The sequence below is a fragment of the Mobula hypostoma genome, chromosome 8 (assembly GCF_963921235.1).
Source record: "Mobula hypostoma chromosome 8, sMobHyp1.1, whole genome shotgun sequence".
Classification (NCBI taxonomy): Eukaryota; Metazoa; Chordata; class Chondrichthyes; order Myliobatiformes; family Myliobatidae; genus Mobula; species Mobula hypostoma.
The window spans coordinates 25,350,506-25,370,980 of NC_086104.1; the positions used below are offsets into that span (position 1 = coordinate 25,350,506).

Genomic DNA, 20,475 nt, shown 5'->3' on the forward strand with positions numbered 1-20,475 from the left:
TCACATTTCCATTTTCCCTGACAGTCCCCAGCTACTCACCTCCTGCAACATCGGTGTGACTGTAACTCTGATCGATTATCTCCTCATTGACCTCCTGTACAAGCCGAAGGTCATCCAGCTGCTGCTCCAGGTCGCTAACACCGGTCTTGAAGGAGCTGCAGCCGAATGCACTTCACGCAGATGTAGTTCCCAGGGAGGCTCTAGGTCACCCAGGACTCCAACATCCCACATGAAGAACATGCAATAGCCATTTACTGCACTAGGGATGGTAAGAGAGAACAAAAAGGGAAACTTAACAGAAGCTTACACAGAGCCAATGCCTCTTTTGACCCGAAGCCTCCTTTGAGCCAAAGCCTGACACTCCTACTGTCACCACTGGACTACTCCCAACAACGTTCGCCCCCCCCCTCCCCCCGCTCGTCCCTTCTGTACTTTTAGACAAGTGTCACCAACCTCCGAGAAGCCTCGCCACTGCGGCCTGTTCCTGCTGCTGATTGGTCCATCAGAATGAACCTGAATGCCCGCAAAGGTCTCATTTTAAACAAGCATCACCGAACTCATCTCTGTGGCCTGCTCCTACCCCTGATTGGGCCATACAATGTTTTTGATGATTGCATCCTCCAAGTCTTCAGTTTCATTGTAACATTCAACTTGATTGTTAATACCTTCAAATTCTTTATAGGATCCAACTTGCTGAAGTAGTGAAATTGTTTCATTTTCATTCCTGGCCATTATTGGTATCTCCAAGCCCAAATACTTGAAACTGCAGTGAGCAGAGCTGTTCTGAATTGTTTTGCTACTTATCTTTTGCCAACAATCAGTGATAAAAATCACTATCTTTTGAGCACAAACACATACAAATGATGCTATTTAAAAACTGTTCACTCTAAGCATGGTGTAGTGTCTGTACAGGTGCATGCAACCGACACTGGATAGAAACCGTTCGGCAACAGACTCCTGTCCCAATTAAGCAGCATTGCATCCCAAGTAAATGAAGGAAATCCCAGCTATTTTCTCAATTAGTTTTTGTTCTTTAAGAGTTGTCCAAATAAGCGGCTGCACCAATTCACTGATGGCCCAATTAACCAGAATCCACTGTACTTTTTAACAGTGGTGGAGCTGTGGTGACCCAGGTTTAATCCTGACCCTGCTGTCATCTCTTTGAGCTCACACATTCTCTTCCTGACTATAATTTTATTCCAGGTACTCAATTTTCCCACAGTGTCCAAAGATATATGGGTTGGAAGTTTAATTAGCTACTCTTCTCCTGGGTATGGGTGGTCAGGGGAAGTCAGTGGCTTGTGAAAGTGAAAGAAATGGAATGATGTATGGATGATTTATCTGACCATAGAATTCATCTACTTTCTAGCTAGTTTGGGTGCTGTCTTAAATATTGTGAGTTATTGCCTGTACAGCTCGATAATCTCAGTGTAAAGTCCTTGAGCACTGTTAGTTTAAGAGTTCCCCTCTGCACTCAGTGAAACAGCAGCTCTGTTTCTGGAAGGGCACTAGCCACTCCACCATTGAGGACACCTTCAAATGGCAGTGGCTCAAAAAAGCAGCATCCATCGACAAGGACCCTCTCCAGCCTGAAGATGCCCTCATCCTACCATTGGGGAGGAGGATTTATGGCATCTGTTAGTCTCATGAGACCATGGACTTGCGCCTTGGAGGGCTTCCAAGGCGCAGGCCTGGGCAAGGTTGTATGGAAGACCGGCGGTTGCCCAGGCTGCAAGTCTCCCCTCTCCATGCCACTGATGTTGTCCACGGGAAGGGCATTAGGACCCATACAGCTTGGCACCAGTGTCGTCACAGAGCAATGTGGGGTTAAGTGCCTTGCTCAAGGAAACAACACGCTGCCTCAGCCAAGGCTCGAACTAGTGACCTTCAGATCACTAGATGAACACCTTAACCACTTGGCCACATGCCAACAGGAGGAGGAAGACCCACAATTAACATTATAAGAACCGCTTCTTCCACTCTGCCATCAGATTTTTAATAGTCCATAAACCATGAACACTACCTCACTATTCCTCTCTTGAAATCATTATTTAATTGTTGTAACTTACTGTAATTTTCACGTCATGCACTACTTTGCTGCCACAAAGCGACAAATTCCATGACATACAATATGTCAGTAACAGTAAACCTGATTCTGATTCTGATTCTGACTCTGTCTCAGAATCATTTTGGAAAGGAATTTGTTCAGGTGCTGCACCATAGGTCTGTGTTTCGCATATGCACATATACCAACAAACGCTTAAAATATTGATGAAGCCACAGGAAGAGTGCTGTCTGTAATGCTAGTCAACATACAACAGGGAGGATCTTTCTTGCACCCCCTTCAGTGTAAGGGAGATACACCAAGATGTTGCCTGTGATGGAATGCTTCAGCTATCTGACACTGCATAGACAGGTTTGCTTTCCATACTGGAGGATGCTGAGGGTTTAACTAGTGAACGCTACATATTATTGAGAGGGACAGATAGACTAGGAAGTATGAAACTTTTCTCCATTTGTAAAGGTGCCTATGATCGGAAGGCAGAGATTTAAGTTAAGGGGTAGGACATTTAAAGGTGATTTGAGAATGATTTTTTTTCATCCAGACATACCAAAAGACAGTGAAAGGCTTTTGTTTGCATGATATCCCGACAAATCAGTCCATACAGTGAGGAAGTGAAAAGCAAAATGCAGTACAGAATGAAATGTTACAATTACAAGAGAAAATGCACATATGACGTATATGCTGCAAGGGCCCCAACGAGATCAAGAGTTCACCTTTTAACGTTAGAGAGGTCCAATCAAGAGTCTGGAAACAGCAGATTAGAAGCTGTTCTTGGGCCTGGCGGTATGGGATTTCAAATTTTTTTATCTTTTTCCTGACGGGAGGGGAAAGAAGAGAGAATGTCGGAAGTAGATGAGGTATTTGATTATGTCACTTTCCCAAGGCAGCAGGAAGTGTAGACAGGATCATTGGAGGGTAGGCAGGTGTGTGCGATAAACTGTCCTGCATTCAGAGTACACTGCAGTTTCTTACGATCTTGGGCAGAGCCGTTGCCACAACAATCTGTGATACATCCAGAGAGGATGCTTGCTAAAATCGTCAGGAGCATGCTGAATTTCCATAGTCTTCTGAGGAAGTGGAGGTTGCTTGAAACTACGAATGCGCTGCCTGAGGAGACGGTGGAGCAGGTACTCTCACAACATGTAAGAAGTAGTTAGCTTAGAAGCTGTGGCCCAAGCGTCGGTATATGGAATTAATAAGGATTGACACTTGGTGATTGGCATGGACAAGGATCAGCTTGAAAACTTCCTTTTCCATGAGGTATGACTCAATGACTCTTCGCATACAGCAGACGTCCCACCTCTCCCAGAACATCCGGCAGTCTCCCGCATATTGATAGTGGCTCCCTGACGCTCGGAAATTATATACAATATCCCGGAAATAGACTTTTTTTGAGAGGGAGAGCGAGCATCCTGATTGGTCTCTCTTCGTGCTAAGAGTGGTCCCCAACCACCAGGCCATGAGGAAACAATATGATTTGGTGATATGAAACGATATGAGTCATTTGCACCTTTCCTCATTCCCTGTCACGCACTGTTGAACTTGAATGGATGCGAGGTCATTACGCACGCGTCATCCATGTCAATGCGGGTAAAAGATCAACTCCTCGAGCTTGTAAATGACGGCGGGCTGAAAAGTATGTTTGACATAACATCTCTGCCGGCATTCTGCATCAAAGTCAAGGCTAAATATCCTGAGATAGCCACGAAAGCACTGAAAACGTTGCTTCCATTTCCAACATCACATCACTGCGAAGCGGAGTTTTCTGCAATGAATGCAATGCAAACTAAATTGCGGAATAGACTGGACATAAGGAACCCCCTTCGAGTATCGCTGTCTCCCATCACCCCCCGCCCCCCCCACCCCCCGATGGGACCGTCTTGTTGCAGGAAAACAAGCCCTAGGCTCGCACTGATTCAGCGATATTGGTGTGTTGCAATCCTTTTATATGTTCATACGGGGAAAATATGCGCTGTGTGTTTAATATCCAAACGGTACTTAAAACGTTATGATGCTATTGACTTAGCACCTATACTCCGGTCATCGTTAACACCCCCCCCCCCCCACCCCAGGGTCGGCCAGTCGGCAAGAATATTGTCAATATTAAACCGGTCTGTGGTGCAAAAAATTTTGGGGACCCCTGCTAAGTAGACCTATCAGTTTTCTATGTGGGCAGGCTTTACAGTCGACCTCAAAAATAATGACAGTGTTGCTCGCTGCACTGTTTGCAACAGTGACTTTTCTATTGCCCATGGTGGGTTAAAATGTAAAGGACATGTTGAGGTGAGTTTAACAGGTGTCATTACAGCATGGCTAACATTATTTAAACTAGCTGGCTAGCTGCTCAGGAGCTACGCTATTGATGTCCTACGTGATGAGGCCAAACTCCCTGTAGACTTGCTTAAAGTTGTAATAGAATAAACATGATAATATAATATAAGTACATATTTTAATGTCACACTTGCTGCATACACCCAACTTGGTTTACAGATTAGACAAAATCACTAAACAAAGCATTACATACACCCTTGGAGGTAGGTGGGGGGGTGGGATATGGTGTTGCGAGGGGGGAGGGTGGGGGTGCTACCTCCCTGAAATGAGTTTTTGCAGGGTGGGATGTCTGCATACAGAGAGATGAATCTAACTGTTAGAAAATCAAGATCATACACTGGTGAGAGAGCAGTTAAAATAATATCCTCAATTCCTTAAAATAGATATGAATTAATAATTGTTGATAATTAGATCATGTTAAGGTAAAAAGACTCAACAAGGCAACATGCCTTGTACAGTATGAGGCATTGTGACCAAGAATCAAGTGATATCATAAGCACCAGAGATTCTGCAGATGCTCGAAATCCGGGAAAACACAAAAGGTGCTGGAAGAATTCAACAGGTTAGGCAGTATCTATGGAGAAGAAGAAATAGTCGATTTTTCAGGCCAAGGCCCTGCCCAGTCCTGATAAATGGTCTCAGTCAGAAACTTTGACTGTTTATTTCATAGATGCTGCCTGACCTGTTGAGATTCTCCAGAATTCTGTGCGTTGATCAAGCACTATCAGTTCTTGCAAATTAAGATTGAAACCCAACTAAGGCAGAATTAGAATTCCACTTAATTCTGAGTTTCCAGGGGTTACAGAAGGAAGATCGGTCTGGTTTTCCTTCATCGTCACTTCCTGCCTGCAGTCTACATGTATAGGACAGTTGTTCTGTGAATGTAGCTGTGTTGCTAGCACTGCCCAGAACTCCCTACCACTGGAAGAACACCCTGCCACTGCCTGAAGATGGACAATCATGCTTTAGTTGAGGTTCCAGTGGGCTACTGGTATCTCAACCAAAACATTGCCTTTAGGAGAGAGGTGGGCAAAGAGAAAATGTAAGAGATTTAAATGGTCTAAACCTATATTCTGAAGTGGCTGTGCCAGAAAAGGTTTCCCTATGTCATGCAAAAAGATTGTTTCTCCCTTATGTAATGATGTACACTCACTGACCACTTTATTAGGTACATTTGCACATCAGCTCATTAATGCAAGTATCTAATCAGCAATTCAATGCATAAATCATACAGGCATGGTCAAGATATTCATTTGTTGTTCAGACCAAACATCTGAATGGGGAGGAAATATGATTTAAGAAACTTTGACTGTGGAATTATTGTTGGTGCCAGATGGGGTGGTTTGAGTATCTCAGAAACTGCTGACCTGCTGGGATATTCACGCACAACAGTCTTTTAGAGTTTACAGAGAATGGTGTGAGAAACAAAGAAAAAATTCTGTGAATGGCAATTCTCTGGACAAAAACACCTTATTAATGAGAAAGTTCAGAGGAGACTATCCAGACTGGTTCAAGCTGACAGGAAGGCGACAGTAACTCAGATAATCATGCATTATCACAGAGGTGAGCCGAAGAGCATCTCTGAATGTACAACACATCACACTTTGAAGTAGATTGATTATAGCAGCAGAAGATAGAATCCGAATCAGTCATGATATCATTGGCATATGTCGTAAAATTTGTTTTGTGGCAGCAGTAAATTGCAATGCAAATTTTTAAAATCCTAGTAATTTACAGTTGTTAAAGAAAAACCATAAATTACAATAAGAAATATGCATTAAAAATTAAATTACGTAGTGCAAAAGAGAGCAAGAAATACTGAGGTAGTGTTCATGGGTTTATTGTCTATTCAGAAATGTGATGGCAGAGGGGAAGAAGCTGCTCCTGAAACATTGGTTGTGTGTTTTCAGACTCGCATACCTCCTCCTTGATGGTAACAATGAGAAGAGGGCATGTCCTGGGTGATGGGGGCCCTTTTTGAAGCATCAGCTTTTGAAGGTGTCCTCAAGTCTAGTCCCCAGGATGAAGTTGGCTGTGTTTACAACTTCCTGCAGCTTTTTTCTGATCATGTGCGAGGGCCCCTCCATACCAGACAGTGATGCAATCAATTAGAATGCTTTCTATATTACATCTGTAGAAATTAGCAAGAGTCTTTGGTGACATGCCAGTCTCCTCAAACTCCTAATGAAACGTAGCCACAGTTGCACCATTGAAATTGCATCAATATGTTAGACCCAGGATAGGTCATCAGAAATGTTGAAACCCAGGAACCTGAAACTACTCACCCTTTCCACTGTGGATCCCTTGATGAGGACGGGTGTATGTTCCCTCGACTTCCCTTTCCTGAAGTCCTCAATCAATACTTTTGATCTTACCGATGTTGTTGTGAGACCACTCAACCAACTGATCTATTTCACTCCTGTACGCCTCCTCGTCAGCATAGTCACAATAGTTCTGTCAATAGCAAATTTCTGGATGATGGTTGAGCTGTGGCTGGCAACATAGCCATGGGAGTAGAGAGAGAAAAGCAGTGGGCTAAGCACACATCCTTGAGGTGCCTCAGTGTTAATTGTCAGCAATGGGGAGATGTCATTTCCAATTTGCACGGAGTGTGGTCTTCCAGTGAGGAAGTCAAGGATCTATTTGCAGTGTTTTAGAGCTTGCTGATTAGGACTGAGAATATGATTGTGTCGAACGCTGAGCTGTAATCAATAAACAGCAGCCTGATGTAGGCAATGCTATTGTCCAAGTGATTTAAAGCTGAGTGGAGAGCTATTGAGATCGCACCTGTTGTGGCAATAGGCAAATTGCAGCTGGTCCAACTCCTTGCTTAGACAGGGGTTGTTTCTGATACTAATAAAGTGGGCACTGAGTGTATGTGATTAGATATCAAAAGATATGGATCTGTCTATGAGGGTTCTCGGTCACTGTATATCAAGCAGTAGTAAATCAAGACCACTGGACTCGCTGTGTTGTCTGGAAGACATTTTGCCACTCATTTGAGAGGCTTCTTCAGTTCTGATCTATGTTTATAAACTCTGAGTTGTTTAAAGGTATAGCAATCTCTTGAGCGTTGTTAAGAGTCGTAAAGATAATGAGAGAGTCATTATCTTTACACGAAAAGAGGTGTGAACTGTTGTGGACACGTTGTGGTGGAGATGTTAGGACTGTATTATAAGTAGCTGATAGGTGGTGTTGTAGCCCACTCCTCTGTTCAGGAATGGGTATTCCAGTTTGACAAAGATGGCTTCTTTAACCCCTCTTTCAAACCACCTGTCCTCCCTGTCCAAAATGTGCACATTGTTATCATCAAAGGAGCAATGAGGTGCAAGCCTTCACAGAACACATCAACTCGGTGGATAATAACATCAAATTTACACAAGCAGATGTCGAGAAATGGCGTTTTTCAATTGTGCTATACTTATCAGAGAAAATGGATATCTAGATATTGAAGTTTACAGGAAACCAACCCACACATATCAGTACCTACTCATTGCCCGTTAAAACACACGTTGGGGATTATTAGAACACCAGGTCACCTCGCCGAGAATGTGCCCATCAACATTACAGCTAAAGATAAGGAACCACAAGTATTTGAGAGAAGCCTTGGAAGCTTACAGGTACCCTGGCTGGATCTTCAGCAAGACAGCAACAAAAACAAGCAGGGACATCAGCCCAACACACAGAGGTAAGGAGCAAAGCAATGGAAAAACATAGTCATCCCATATTTAGCTGAAGTTTCGGAGAAACTCAGAAGTATTTTCAACAAATACCAAATCTCAGTGTTTTCAAACCTACGAAAACACTCAGACAGAAACTCATTCATCCCAAGTATCCTACACACAAATATCAACAGAGCAATATTGTATATGCTATCCAATGCATTGAGAACTGCACAAATCTGTGTATTGGCAAGACAGAACAACCACTTCATAAAGGGATGGCCCAGCATAGGAGGGAAATCACCTCAGGTCAAGATTCAGCTGTATATCTACATCTAAAGGACAAGGGACACTGCTTTGATGCTAACAATGCGCACATTTTCGACAGGGAGGACAGGTGGTTTGAAAGAGGGGTTAAAGGAGCCATCTTTGTCAAACTGGAGAACCCATCCCTGAACAGAGGGGGTGGGCTATGACCCACCCATCAGCTATTTACATCTTTACCCCAACATATCCACAATAGTGCATAACACTAAAGGGCAGAAAACGCTGGTGGGAGTTGTGTACAGGCCACCTAACAGTAGTAGTGAGGTCGGGGATGGTATTAAACAGGAAATTAGAAATGTGTGCAATAAAGGAACAGCAGTTATAATGGGTGACTTCAATCTACATGTAGATTGGGTGAACCAAATTGGTAAAGGTGCTGAGGAAGAGGATTTCTTGGAATGTATGCAGGATGGTTTTTTGAACCAACCTTGTCGAGGAACCAACTAGAGAGCAGGCTATTCTAGACTGGGTTTTGAGCAATGAGGAAGGGTTAATTAGCAATCTTGTCGTGAGAGGCCCCTTGGGTAAGAGTGACCATAATATGGTGGAATTCTTCATTAAGATGGAGAGTGACACAGTTAATTCAGAAACAAAGGTTCAGAACTTTGAGGGGTAACTCTGAAGGTATGAGACGTGAATTAGCTAAGATAGACTGGCAAATGACACTTAAAGGATTGACGGTGGATATGCAATGGCAAGCGTTTAAAGATTGCATGGATGAACTACAACAATTGTTCATCCCAGTTTGGCGAAAGAATAAATCAAGGAAGGTAGTGCACCCGTGGCTGACAAGAGAAAATAGGGATAGTATCAATTCCAAAGAAGAAGCATACAAATTAGCCAGAAAAAGTGGCTCACCTGAGGGCTGGGAGAAATTCAGAGTTCAGCAGAGGAGGACAAAGGGCTTAATTAGGAAGGGGGAAAAAAGATTATGAGAGAAAACTGGCAGGGAACATTAAAAGCTTTTACAGTCAGATTTTTAGATATGTAAAAAGGAAAAGACTGGTAAAGACAAATGTAGGTCCCCTACAGACAGAAACAGGTGAATTGATTATGGGGAGCAAGGACATGGCAGACCAATTGAATAATTACTTTGGTTCTGTCTTCACTAAGGAGGACATAAATAATCTTCCAGAAATAGTAGGGGACAGAGGGTCCAGTGAGATGGAGGAACTGAGGGAAATGCATGTTAGTAGGGAAGTGGTGTTAGGTAAATTGAAGGGATTAAAGGCAGATAAGTCCCCAGGGCCAGATGGTCTGCATCCCAGAGTGCTTAAGGAAGAAATAATCCAAGAAATAGTGGATGCATTAGTGATAATTTTTCAAAACTCGTTAGATTCTGGACTAGTTCCTGAGGATCGGAGGGTGGCTAATGTAACCCCACTTTTTAAAAAAGGAGGGAGAGAGAAACCGGGGAATTATAGACCGGTTAGCCTAACGTCGGTGGTGGGGAAACTGCTGGAGTCAGTTATCAAAGATGTGATAACAGCACATTTGGAAAGCGGTGAAATCATCGGACAAAGTCAGCATGGATTTGTGAAAGGAAAATCATGTCTGACGAATCTCATAGAATTTTTTGAGGATGTAACTAGTAGAGTGGATAGGGGAGAACCAGTGGATGTGTTATATTTGGATTTTCAAAAGGCTTTTGACAAGGTCCCACACAGGAGATTAGTGTGCAAACTTAAAGCACACGGTATTGGGGGTAAGGTATTGATGTGGATAGAGAATTGGTTAGCAGACAGGAAGCAAAGAGTGGGAATAAACGGGACTTTTTCAGAATGGCAGGCAGTGACTAGTGGGGTACCACAAGGCTCAGTGCTGGGACCCCAGTTGTTTACAATATATATTAATGACTTGGATGAGGAAAGTAAATGCAGCATCTCCAAGTTTGCGGATGACACGAAGCTGGGTGGCAGTGTTAGCTGTGAGGAGGATGCTAAGAGGATGCAGGGTGACTTGGATAGGTTGGGTGAGTGGGCAAATTCATGGCAGATGCAATTAAATGTGGATAAATGTGAAGTTATCCACTTTGGTGGCAAAAATAGGAAAACAGATTATTATCTGAATGGTGGCCGATTAGGAAAAGGGGAGGTGCAATGAGACCTGGTTGTCATTATACACCAGTCATTGAAAGTGGGCATGCAGGTACAGCAGGCGGTGAAAAAGGCGAATGGTATGCTGGCATTTATAGTGAGAGGATTCGAGTACAGGAGCAGGGAGGTACTACTGCAGTTGTACAAGGCCTTGGTGAGACCACACCTGGAGTATTGTGTGCAGTTTTGGTCCCCTAATCTGAGGAAAGACATCCTTGCCATAGAGGGAGTACAAAAAAGGTTCACCAGATTGATTCCTGGGATGGCAGGACTTTCATATGAAGAAAGGCTGGATGAACTGGGCTTGTACTCGTTGGAATTTAGAAGATTGAGGGGGGATCTGATTGAAACGTATAAAATCCTAAAGGGATTGGACAGGCTAGATGCAGGAAGATTGTTCCTGATGTTGGGGAAGTCCAGAACGAGGGGTCACGGTTTGAGGATAAAGGCGAAGCCTTTTAGGACTGAGATTAGGAAAAACTTCTTCACACAGAGAGTGGTGAATTTGTGGAATTCTCTGCCACAGGAAACAGTTGAGGCCAGTTCATTGGCTATATTTAAGAGGAAGTTAGGTATGGCCCTTGTGGCTAGGGGGATCAGAGGGTATGGAGGGAAGGCTGCTGCAGGGTTCTGAGTTGGATGATCAGCCATGATCATAATAAATGGCGGTGCAGGCTCGAAGGGCCGAATGGCCTACTCCTGCACCTATTTTCTATGTTTTCTACCTCCATTCATGCAACGATAAGACTAATGACGCTCTCATTAACTTTACGACTCTTGATGACCCTCATATCTTTAAACAACTCAGAGTTTATAAGCTGGAAAACTACCCACCATGGATCTGAACTGAAGAAGCCTCTCGGATGAGTGGCAAAACGTCTTCTAGACAACACAACAAGTCCACTGGTCTTGATTCACTACTGTTTGATAAAAATATGGATCATTCCTCTGGGGAAATGCAGCTCAACAGTATTAGTAACATACATCAAATATATTTAAAAATTCTCGTGCAGAACATAAAAAAAATAAGGAGTAGTCAGAGAAGTCAGAGACCTGCTCCACCATTCAATAGGGTGATTTGATCTTGTCCCCATTTTCATCTTCCAAGCTTCCCCCCATAACCTGAGACATCCTTAATTTTCAGCTGAATAAATAGAGTAATTTATGATTGCTTCAGTTTCAGACACACAATTATCTTAGAAAGTGATAGAAATGTGCTACAATTTAACAAGGACGTCATGGTTGTTATAACAGGCAGTGGAGCATTCTGCATAATGACCTTTGACTGAGGCTACGTCCTCACTACGCCAGGTAATTTTGAAAACGAAGCTTTTTCTCTTCGTTTTGACCTTCTGTCCACACTGAAACGGCGTTTTCATCCCCCGAAAACGGAGATTTTCAGAAACGGTCTCCAGAGTGAATAAATCTGAAAACGCCGAATATTCGTTGTAGTGTGTACGGGGTAAACGAAAAGATTTAAAAACGCTGTCATGACAACACCACAACAACAATGCTTTTTCTGCTTCTGCTTGGTTGTGCACAAGCACTGCCGTACAGCTGTTATAACGTGCAGTCGGTGTGAACGGCGTGAGAGTTAAACTGTAAAGTGAGCTTTTTTGACTATTTAAAAACGCTGTCATGACGTGCCGGAACAGATGGGGGCATCGCGGCATTTCATTGTTTTCTTGAACGCAACACCCCCACACAACCTAACAATTTCAGAACAGACAGCAACGAGACTGAAGCCAGAAGAGTTAGAAATGCACTCACCAAATACTTTGACCCATAGCTTACTGAATAAATAAATGTACTCACTTAGCCCTGTTTTCTGTCCTTGCTTGTATGAAGGTGGTTTACCTACTTATGCAAGTACTTCTCTGACAACAGATGTGTAACAGCCTAAATGTAACAATGTATGCAAATACAAGATAACACTGAAGCAGACATGTTTTATACATTCAACTAGGTGCTTATGCAACAGAGTTAGTCAGTGTTTCAATGTTCGTCATCAGCCGGGTCATACTGTCCGTGAATTCCTTGTCGGTTGCCGCCATATGCTCCAGTATTTGTTTTTTTTAGTTTTAAGTCCTCCTGCGCGAGAGCCAAGAGCAATTCCTTTGAAGTTTTTCTACTCTGTAACTGGACAAACACGCACTAAGTATACCGTTTCCTCTTCGCTTGTTTTCTGTGTGTCCTGCGTGTGCCCAGTAGAGGAGATTCGCCCAAATATCCGTGTTGGTATGGACAGAGATATCTTGAAAAATGCTTAGTCTGTACGCTTGTCATTTTTACTCGAAACAGGCGTTTTCAAAATTATCCGGCGTAGTGTGGACGTAGCCTGAGCTGTGAAGCTCTATTGCACAGTGCATACCGGCAATACCCAGCTATCAATCATGTTATCCTCACACATTCGATATGCAGATTCGCCCAACCACACAGGTGTTTCTCTTTCGTTTCCTGATGTCGCCAGTGTGACAGACATGATTGTTCCCTATCCTGTACGCAAAAGACCTCCCACAAAACTAGTTTGAGCCCACAAGAACGCTAAAAATTTGCTTTGGTTAAGGTACAGATTTCTCATGCGTCACCTCGCCAGGAAAAGATTCTTGCATGGCTGCCAATATTTAGATTTTTTTCAGCTGAAAACCATAGCAATGACATTATTACAGGCTATTATTATTGTACAGGTTCGAGAATCTCCAGAGGTTTTAACACTTAAATGAACTCTGTGAATATGTGAAGAAGAGTATCAGAAAGACCTTCTGTTGCACCCTATCTTAAGCATTTGTGATGCTTCTACGTCAGCTTGTACACAAAATGCACATGAGCTGAAACACTAGGCAGGACTATACTGAGTTTAGCTGGTCATGGATCAATCTTGGGAAAAATAAAGAAGATGGAAGCAACACAGCAGCATCAAAAAGGGCCAGGACCAAAAGTCAGAATGCATGCCATAGCTGTCAAGTAACAGCCAGACAAAGTTTCGCTCACTTTTTTTTTCAATAAACAACTACATTGCAAATTTAAACATCTGTAAACCCAAAGTTAGCCCTGAGATTTTTTAAAAAACGTGTTGTAAAATTTAAACTAAAGGACTTCCTGTGACCATTTTCCTTGCATTTTGCTTTAATTGCTTTTAGATGTTCTTGTGGCAGCTCAAAGCCCATGCTATTAAGCAACTGGAAGACCTGAACCATTTTTAAACATTTTAGCCTAAAAATCAATTTTGCTGATATTAAAATGGAAATCCTTAATGTCTTCAAATAACATTCCTATGTCTTCTATTTAGCTGAAAGCAATAAAATGATGCTCTTGGGAATTAGAACATAAAAGCCTTGTGTTTAAAATTCATACAGTATCTGCTTTGTTTGTCCAGTTATAATAAGCTAATTCAAATAGTGCACTCTCTTGTTATTTTCCATCCTCAGTGCGGAGCGTCAGACCAGGCAGTTTGATGCATAATGAATGTCCCAGGACCAGGTTACATTGCTGCTATTTAATGTAGCAAGACTAGTCAATCAAATTATTGGTAAGTTTCTTCTTATTTAACTTAATGTTTCCAAGGTCAAGGGAAAAAGAAGTGTTCCTGATATGGAGATGTTACTACCCGATTTGTTTTCTTCTCAGGTTGATAATAGTAGAGAGAATTGAGTTCAACTTAATGGCCAACAGGAATATGTCAGGTCATTGAATATGTACTTCCATTTGGGTGTTAAAATGACTTTGTAATACTCATTCCTGTTTCCACTCAAATGCTTGGGTTAAAATGACCTCCCTTCATTCTTGTAACAATGTCAAGCTGTTATGATCTTAAGTGCATTGTCCAAAAGAGTAGCAGAAGTAGTTTCAACAATACATCATATAATTGAATTAGATATAGGGAACAGGTTTCAGAGATATGAGAAAAGAGCAGAGGATTGAGAATAATGGGTTAGCTCGTTCACAAACTAGAAGACCTCCAGATGCACTGTGTTTACCTACAATCTTCAATTCATTCTACATTTTAAGTTAGCCTCAAGATCCCTGCAGACCTAATGCATGTTTATTACACAATAATATTTCCAAGGCATATCTTAAGTTGGAGGTGGAAATCGAATAGGAAGAACCAATGGATTTAGCAAAACCTAAGATTAGCAACATGAGACATAAACGATGTTAACTCCTGGACTCCATTTGTGTTTTCCTCATATCCCTCAGAGAGTAGAGGTAACAGCTGGTCCACATGTGGGAGTGGCCATCTGATTATTGGATGGCCCTATTTATTCATTAAAATAACACACAAAAAGCTGGAGGAACTCAACTGGCCAGACAGCATAAGACCATAAGACATAGGAGCAGAATCGTCGTCAGCCGGGTCATACTGTCCGTGAACTCCCTGTTGGTTGCCTCCATACGCTCCAGTATTTTTTTTAAGTTTTAAGTCCTCCTGTGTGAGAGCCAAGAGCAATTCCTTTTAAGTTTTTCTACTCTGTAACTGGACAAACACGCACTAAGTATACCGTGTCCTCTTCGCTTGTTTTCTGTGTGTCCTGCGCGTGCCCAGTAGAGGAGATTCGCCCAAGTATCCGTGTTAGTGTGGACAGAGATATTTTGAAAAACGCTTAGTGTGTATGCCTGTCGTTTTTACTCGAAACCAGCGTTTTCAAAATTATCTGGCGTAGTGTGGACGTAGCCTCAGTATTATGGGAGCAAAAGCATGCAGGCTGATACGGAGCTTGTTAACCCCTGAAAAGCCAGCTGACAAAAGGTTCAAGCAAATAGTAGACACCCTCCAACAGCATTTAAACACCAGACCGCTGGTCATTGCTGAAAGATATAAATTTCACAAATGGAATCAGAGCAAAAAATGAAAACATTTCTGAATATTGTGCTGAATTGCGCAAATTATCAGAACATTGTCAATTTGGAGCTGGTGTATCGGATGCATTGAGGGACGGGTTAGTGTGTGGCATGCACTGTGAAACCACACAGAAGAAGCTCCTGTGTGAAAATGACCTTACATTAGAGAAGGCGCTGAACATTGCAATATCAACGGAAACAACAGCATGGGGTGCTTCAGAGATGCAACAAAAATCTCTGGAATATGCTACAAATAAAATGTCACTCAACATTTTATTGAAATGAAGGAAAGAAATGTTACCGTTGTGGAGAACATGTCACATGACCATGACGACTGTTGGTTTAAAGACAAAGAATGGAGAAACTGTGGCAAACAGGGCCACATTGGCAGAGTATGCAAATCTAGTAAACAGCAGTAAAAGGACAAAATACAAAGAAACAAGAAACCGCAGAAAGGAAAATACAACAATGTACACAAAATGAAAGAAAGCAGTTCTGATGAAAACGACTCAGACAAAAGTGAATTGTCTTGTTTGCAACTTCACAGCGTGAAAGAGACAGATGGTCGAAGAGTAATATGGATCACTCCACGTGGCAGGCGTGAGTCTGAAAATGGAGTTGGACACAGGCTCAGCTTTAACAGTGATCTCTGTACACGACTACAAACGACTGTTTTCTCACATACCTCTGAAATGAACTAAACTACTGCTAAAGACTTACACGGGACAGAAAGTGCGTTCCAAAGGCAAAATTAAAGTGACAGTGACCTACGGAGACAAAATACAGCAGCTGAACCTCTATGTACTGAAAAATGGAGGACCACTGTTGCTGGGATGATAATGGCTCAGGAAAACCAGTTGGATTTGCACACCATCAAGGCACTACATATGTCAGCAAAGGAGTATAGCAAGGCTACATCCAAGAGACTGTCACGAATACTTGCTGACCCTGAGCAAGTGTTCATGAAAGGAATAAGAACACTTCAGGGCATGAAGGCAAGGATTGAGATTGAGGAAACTGCATGTCCAAAATTTCACAAAGTCAGACCAGTGCCAAATGCAATCCGACCTACAGGAGAGGCAGAGCTGAAAAATCTGGAGCAGACTGGGGTCCTGTCAAAGGTGGATTGGAGTGAATGGGCCACGCCTATTGTTCCAGTGATGAAGAAAACCTCCAGCACAAAACCAGGAAAACCAAGCAAGGTGTGTATATGTGGTGGCTTTAAAGTGACTGTCAACCCAGTTCTCCGCACAGTACAGTATCTTCTACCACGTATTGAGGACACCTTTGCTTCCTTGTCAGGAGGGGAACATTTCACAAAAATTGATTTGACCCAGGCTTATCTCCAAATGGAAATCGATGAAGCATCCAAGAAATACCTGACACACACATATATATATATATATATATATATATATATATATATACACACACACACACACACACACACACACACACACACACACACACATATATATGCTCACCGGGTTACGAGAATATGGGCTCAGAGCTAATCAACAGTGTGGTAAACCATATATATGTTGTAACTGGGTTAACTGTCTGGACGCATCCCTCTGCTGACTGCCCCTGTGGTTCCTCCCACAGAATCCTGTATAAAGGTGATTTCGCCTTGCCTCTCCCCCTCAGTCCGCGGGCAGACACTCACCATGGAGGTCGTATTGTACATATTACGCCCAATGAGTCTCTAACTAAGCAGACAAGGCCCGCCCCCGGTCAAGTCCACCACATTTCCCCTCTCAGCTGAGGCCCGCGCGGCCTTCAGCCGCATAAAAGGGGACATTGCCAAAGCAGCAATGCATGCGGTGGACGAGGCCATTCCCTTCCAAGTGGAGAGTGACGCCTCCGACTTTGCACTGGCTGCTACCCTCAACCAGGCGGGAAGACTAGTGGCGTTCTTCTCCCGTACCCTTCAAGGCCCTGAAATTCGGCACTCCACAGTGGAGAAAGAGGCCCAGGCCATAGTGGAAGTTATTAGGCATTGGAGGCACTGTCTCGCCGGCAAAAGGTTCACCCTGCTAACTGACCAGTGCTCAGTCGCATTCATGTCTAATAACCAACAGCGGGGCAAAATCAAAAATGATAAAAATTCTGAGGTGGAGAATCGAACTCTCCACCTACAACTATGACATCATGTACAGACCTGGGAAGCTCAACGAGCCCTCCGATGCCCTATCCCGGGGAATGTGCGCCAGCGCGCAGATCGACCGGCTATACACCCTACATGTAGATCTTTGCCACCCGGGGGTCACCTGGCTTTTCCACTTCGTGAAAGCCCGGAACCTGCCTTACTCCCTTGAGGAGATCAGGACGATGACCAGGGACTGCCAAGTCTGTGCAGAGTGCAGACCACACTTCTACCGACCCGAAAAGGCACAACTCATCAAGGCCACCCGCCCCTTTGAGCGACTGAGTGTTGACTTTAAGGGCCCCCTTCCCTCCACCGACCACAATGTGTACTTTCTTAACATTATCGACAAGTACTCGCAGTTCCCCTTCGCCATCCCCTGCCCTGACACCACTACCATGTCAGTTATAAAAGCCCTGTGCAAGCTCTTCACTCTGTTCGGATACCCATGCTATATCCACAGTGACAGAGGGTCCTCGTTTATGAGTGACGAGCTGCACCAATACCTGCTGGCTAGGGGAATTGCAACTAGTAGGACCACGAGCTATAATCCCCGGGGGAATGGACAGGTGAGGAAGCAGAATGGCATGGTGTGGAAAGCCACACCCTTAGCCCTCAGATCAAAGGGACTGCCAGTCTCTCGCTGGCAGGAGGTCCTTCCCGAGGCACTCCACTCCATCCACTCCCTGTTATACCCGGCCACCAATGCCACCCCTCATGAGCGGCTCTTTTTTCTTTTCCCAGAAAGTTGACCTCTGGGACCACCCTATCAACTTGGCTGACGTCCCCGGGGCCAGTGCTGCTCCAGAAACATGCGAGGAGCAATAAATACTCCCTGATGGTCGAGGGGGTTCACTTACTTCATGCGAACCCTCAGTATGCCTACGTGGTTTTACCTGATGCGCGGGAAGACATGGTCTCCATCCGCGACCTGGCGCCTGCAGGAGCACCGGGCCCCTACCCTGAACATTCCATGGTGACTATTGACCCCGTACCCACTGATGTATGTACCCACGAGACACCGCGCACTCCAAGCTCTACACAGACACCACACGACACTCCCATACCGGGCGTGACGCACATAAACGAGGGATTACCAACGCCTAACGTGCTGGCACCTGAAGTCAGGCCCGAGCCAGCACAACCGCCATCGCCGACGCAATCACCATTGGTGCTACGTAGATCACAGTGACGGACTCGACCGCCTGATAGACTTAACCTGTAAATATACTTGTTTGAAATATTGTCAGTCACTTCACCCCGTGGGACTCTTTTTTTTTAAAAAAAAAAGGGGTGAACGTGGTAAACCATATATATGTTGTAACTGGGTTAACTGTTTGGACATGCCCCTCTGCTGACTGCCCCTGTGGCTCCTCCCACAGAGTCATGTATAAAGGTGTTTCGCCTTGCCCTTCCCCCTCAGTCCGGGGGCAGACACTCACCATGGAGGTCGTATTGTACAGCGAATAAAAGCCTTTCAGTATTTTACCAAACCTCAGTCTTTTGGAGTTACTGAAGGTGCTTCAAACAGAAATGTGAGTTTTTCAAAAAGGAAATCTCATACTGTGGGCATATGATAAATAAGGATGGCTTACACATGTCTCAAGACAAGATGGAAGTGGTGCTTAAGGCACCACCATCTGAAAATGTGTCTCAGCTGAGAGCATATCTTGGACTAGTCAACTATTACCACAAGTTCTTGCCTAACCTATCCACAGTCCTGCACCCACTAAATGCATTATTACAGACAGGGACACAATGGAAGTGGACTGAGAGCTGTGAGAAAGCGTTTCAAGAAACTAAAAGACTCATAATTTCAGAAGGCGTGCTCGCGCACTTTGACCCCTCCTTATCAATCCAACTGGCTTGTGATGCCTCGCCCCATCGGACAGGAGCTGTGTTATCACACAAGTTTCCAGGTGGCTCAGAAGGACCAATAGCCTTTGCCTCAAGAACGCTTACTTCAGCTGAACGCAACTATGCACAGATTGACAGAGAGGCCCTAAGCCTTGTGTGGGGAGTCAAGAAATTCAGGTCACGACCTGTATGGTCAAAAGTTTACCCTGTTGCCTGACCATCAGCCGTTCGTGTCAATCTTCAACCCAAGAAAAGGCGTTCCAGTGATGACAGCTCAAAGGCTGCAGCAATGGTCTCTTACGAGGGCATGGGTATGACATTGAACATAAGGGGACCAAGCAACATGGCAACACAGATGGTTTGTCACGTTTACCACTGCCCATTTCTGAGATAACTACACAAATGGATTCAGCAGAGGTCTTTCACACAACAATAGTTGAACAATTACCAGTAACAAACAGCCTCATTGGAAGAGATGCACGCAATGACCCTATGTTGTCAAAAGTGTATGACATCACGGTAAAGGGATGGCCAGCGCGTGGTAACACACTGTTTCCAGCCTTCTCAGCGAGGAAGGAGCAGTTGTCAGTGTGTCGGGGAGCACTAATGTGTGGCTCACGAGTTGTGATTCCTCCCAAGCTACACACCAGAGTGCTGGAGGAACTGCACAAGGGGCACCTGCGTACCGTAAAGATGAAAGGCAGGATTTTCCCTGAAGAAAACCATGCTGACTTTGTTCTATCTTTTCCTGTGTTACCAAGTACTCCATCACCTCATCCTTAACAATTGACTCTAACATCTTCCCAACCACTGAGGTCAGGCTAACTGGTCTATAATCTCCTTTCTGTTGCCTTCCTCCATTCTTAAAGAGTGGAGTGACATTCGCAATTTTCCAGTCTCCTGGCACCATTCCAGGGTCCAATGATTATTGAAAGATCATTTCTAAAGCCACCACAATCTCTAACACTACCTCTTTCAGAACCCGAGGGTGTAGTTCATCTGGTCCGGGTGACTTATGTAGCTTTAAGGTCTTTCAGCTTTTTGAGCATCTTCCCTCTTGTAATAGTAACTGCACCCACTTCTCTTTCTTCATACACTATAATATCAAGCATACTGCTTGTGTCTTCCACAATGAAAACTGATGCAAAATAC

At 43.8% G+C, this 20,475-nt stretch overlaps 1 protein-coding gene across 4 annotated transcripts in view; it reads left to right on the plus strand.

The window, feature by feature from the left end:
- Positions 1–20,475, plus strand: part of LOC134350076 (muscarinic acetylcholine receptor M3-like) — a 401,102-nt gene that overhangs the window by 199,860 nt on the left and 180,767 nt on the right. For 2 of the 4 annotated variants that reach the window (XM_063055003.1, XM_063055004.1), the window contains exon 2: positions 13,910–14,010. The exons of the other annotated variants lie outside the window; for them this stretch is intronic. The gene's annotated coding sequence lies outside the window, so the exon portion shown is untranslated. The remainder of the gene's footprint in view (positions 1–13,909; positions 14,011–20,475) is intronic. 4 annotated transcript variants of the gene reach the window in all.